Raw genomic sequence first — 3843 nt, forward strand, 5'->3', positions numbered from 1 at the left:
CTTCGATTGAGATCGTAATTACTGTAACAAGAGCTGTTGCCAGCTGGATGGCGTCATGGACGCACTCATTCTTCTTGTTCATTTAGTTAGCAAGAACGATTTCCCGGCATTATTTTGCTTTAATAACTTTAGCTATTTAGATATTTAGCTAGGGAATTTTATATTATGTCATTGTTGTCGTGGATTTGGCAATTTATGATCGAGCCTCACGAGTGCTAGGCTTCCTAGCCTAGGCACCTACACACTTCATGCATGATATAACCTTCCTGGTAAAGTTTTATTGAAGCTCAGGCAATATTTTCTACAATTAAGATATTACTGCATAACATTTTCCTCTTTCGAGATAGTATACAAGAGAGTTTCTGTGAACGATTCTCTATGCTCCTAGACCTAATAGCCTAGGGGCTTTAGTATACTTTCTTACATGTCCCTCTTTGCTCTTGTATTGTCTTTTAAGGGGAGACTGACACCTCCTATACCTTTTAAGTCGATACTATCTCTAACGAGATATGAGAGCAATTCCCCTTCCCTCTGATCAGCTTAGGCTACCCTCAGTTAACTTTGCTGCAAACTGTGTTCTGGTAAAATTTACTGGGGTGTTTCATCTCTTTCGCTTAACCACTGACACGGTTTTAAGCTGAGATCGGAAAATCAGAGTAAAGTCTGTGTTAGGCATCCTACTGTCTTGGTGAAATGGCTTCCCATGTCAGGTTAGGTTGCCGTTCAGGAGGCTAATCCTCCCTAGGCCATACTGGAGGTTCTTGTATATCAATTTCTTCCTTCCTCGGTCTGGCAGACAGTCCTGTACTAGTAGATCTTAGTATGAAGAAATTATTTCTTCCTTACTTAAGATCTCTGGTACGAGATTCTGTTCTCTAGTGAGATTGTGTTCTATGGCCGCTTTCTCACTTAAATAACCTAACCCGGGGAAATGATTTCTCCTACTTGAGATTACTTTATGAGATCAGAATCCTTAAAGTTAGGTAATGCTCTAGGCCCTAGAGCATTACCTAACTAGATATATTATATCAAATTTACTTATATGTATAATTTTATCTCTATCAGAAGTATCATCCTAACCACCACCCTCAAATCTCCTTCTCTTTATTATTCCTTTTACTACCATTATTACTATAATTGCTGTTACTGTTTCTGTTGCTTTTTATATTACTATAATATTATCATTACTGTTTATGTTGTAGTACTATTATTACTGTAATAACTGTTACTGTTACTGCTATCATAGTAATTGTTGCTGCTCTTACTGTTACTCTTGTTATTACTACTTTTGAAGTAGTAGTAGTATTAGAACTTAGTTCAGTATTACTATCACTGCAATCAATATCATATTTATTATTGTCATGATCGATATCATCGAGATCATTATCATTATATAATTTTATAATATGACAGGACATGGATACCATGCCATTATATTCCTTAATTTTTTTTTCAGATAATCACCATTACTACCTTGTCACCATAAAATTCTCTTTATTATCTCCATCATAGATAACATATTTCTTTGTTTTTTCTATTGCTATCAGCATTGTTTTTATACATATTTTCTTCATTCTATCAAAACTTGTCTATCGAAACATTATTACTGAAATACACTTAAATTTTCAGTCCTTTCCTTTTCTCTCTATATGCAACAATCTGAATATATCCTAATTATTGTTTTTTTTTTCGGTACAAAGGCCCCTCAAATGCCCTATCAATATCTATGTGATGCGCTGAAGAAGTTACTGAATCAAATTCCGATGTTATAGATATATGTTCATTCTTCCTCCTCCTCCTGAGGATCTTCCTGCTGATAGCGATGAAGAAAAAGATGATGATGGAGATGGAATACCTGATGATATTAGTAAAGAGCTTGAAGTTCATGGAAATACAGTAGATAGAAATGAACATTAGGATGAAGAGATTCAAATTTTCAGGGAAAAAGGAAGATGCCGTAAAAGAGAAAATCTCTCATAGGATTTACACTTTGTTCCTAAATGTGATTCTGGAGCTAACTTAGGCATAGGAATATTTAAGATATATAAGCTTTTCTTCTAAGATGAAATCATTAGCCATCTGAAAATTCAAAATTGTCTGCTAAAAGGGATAAGACTTAAAAGGATTTCTGTTTTGATGATGAAAACATGAGTAAGTTTTTGTGATGACTTTTAATTTGTGCCATAGTGTTCCGTCTAAGAATTACTATTGTTCCGTAAGTGATAACTTAGATATACAATATTTCCTAAGACCATTACTGGGGAAAAGTTCAAATTGACCAAGAAATATTTTCATAGAGCAGATAACAATAATGTGGCAAAATAAAAAATGGCTAAGATTTTACCTTTGCATAATATAGTCAGAGAGAACTGTTAATAACATGGCCTATTCCATGAATTTCTGAGCATTGATGAAACAATGATCCCATATCATAGCCATCACACAATGAGAAGTTATATGAAATAAACCTGTCTGATTTTGCTATAAGATGTGGGTGATGTCTAGTGCTGATGGCTACTCAAAATATTTTTCCATTTATTGTGGCAAGGATGAAAACACAAAGCTACAACTTTGATCTCAATTTGTTGTAGACATGTTGCAGGAGCCAGTGATGAATAAGGATTCGCATGTCATACTTTTATTTTTTACAATATTTTTCAAAGACTATACACTGATGGTTGATCTTACAAAGCAAGGCTTCAGTGCTTGTGGAACAGTCAGAAAAAACTATACAGGAAAATTTCCCCTTAATACAAAAAAAAAAAAAAAATGGAGAAAAAAGAGAGAGGTATCTATGCATACAGAACAGATGTTAAGGGTGAATTTTCAGTTTTGTGCAAATATTTTACCCTTAAGTGTCTAACATTCGTGTTTTTGGGAACACACAAAATTAATAAAGTAAATAAAATATTATATATTTGGATGTATTTTATTTTCATACATTACACCTAAATGAATAAGTTTTGAGATATTTGTGCGTCTACTTCCTTCAGTATGCAGACATTAAAGGCTGAAGTAGATGTCAATATAAACTCTGGGAAATGTTTCATTTTAAATCGGATGTGATGCCTTTCTAAAAACACTTGATTAATATTAATATTTTCAAAGTTATTAATGCATCTTTAAACAATCTAACTTAAACCGAAGATATTGTAAAAATAGCCTGTAGTTATTTTTTTTTGTCATACCTGATTTGCCAAATATCGACATTATTTTTTTATTAGTTCATCATATTTCATTGACGAGAGACAACATCATAATTACAATATGGTGTTCAAATTTCTCTACAATGTTGAATATATATTATTGTTGATTTGCATTTCATTCAAAGACATTTGAATAGTAAAAATTTCAAAATACACGGCGAACTCTTTCAATCTTCTGACTAAAGGATTTATTTATTCGATGCTCTAGGAACGTTGCTTCAGTTTAATAGTTTTTGATGCCTTTCAGAATATATTCTATTTAAAAAAGAAGAAAGAAAATGGTACTAAACATGAGAAAATTTCTAGCTTCGTAACTATCTTCCAGGTCTACACGCATGTATGTGTATTTGATCTTCCGTTCCTTTTCCTTCTAGCAAGTGAAACGTCGTCGGAGAGAAGAGAGATTTTCCCACCACGACTATTGAAGGGAACTACTTTGTATTAAATAAATTGCATAAATTGCTTTATTAAAGACTTTTGAACTTGGTTCTTATCTATTATTGACTTTTCTCGTATAAATATGAATTAATGATTATTCACCCTAGGATTAAGGAGTTGCAAGATGCTAAATAACCATTTGGTAGATGGAAAAACTAGCATGTTTCCCATATGCTAGAACAATTTTAGATAGAAGGTA

The 3843-nt window shown here is 32.8% G+C and overlaps 1 pseudogene; it reads left to right on the top strand.

Annotated features, from left to right (window-relative positions):
• The first annotated feature begins 509 nt into the window (after positions 1 to 509).
• LOC137617600 (uncharacterized) lies at positions 510 to 2622 on the top strand (annotated as a pseudogene).
• The last annotated feature ends 1221 nt before the right edge of the window (positions 2623 to 3843 follow it).

This window comes from Palaemon carinicauda, chromosome 23 (assembly GCF_036898095.1).
Source record: "Palaemon carinicauda isolate YSFRI2023 chromosome 23, ASM3689809v2, whole genome shotgun sequence".
NCBI lineage: Eukaryota > Metazoa > Arthropoda > Malacostraca > Decapoda > Palaemonidae > Palaemon > Palaemon carinicauda.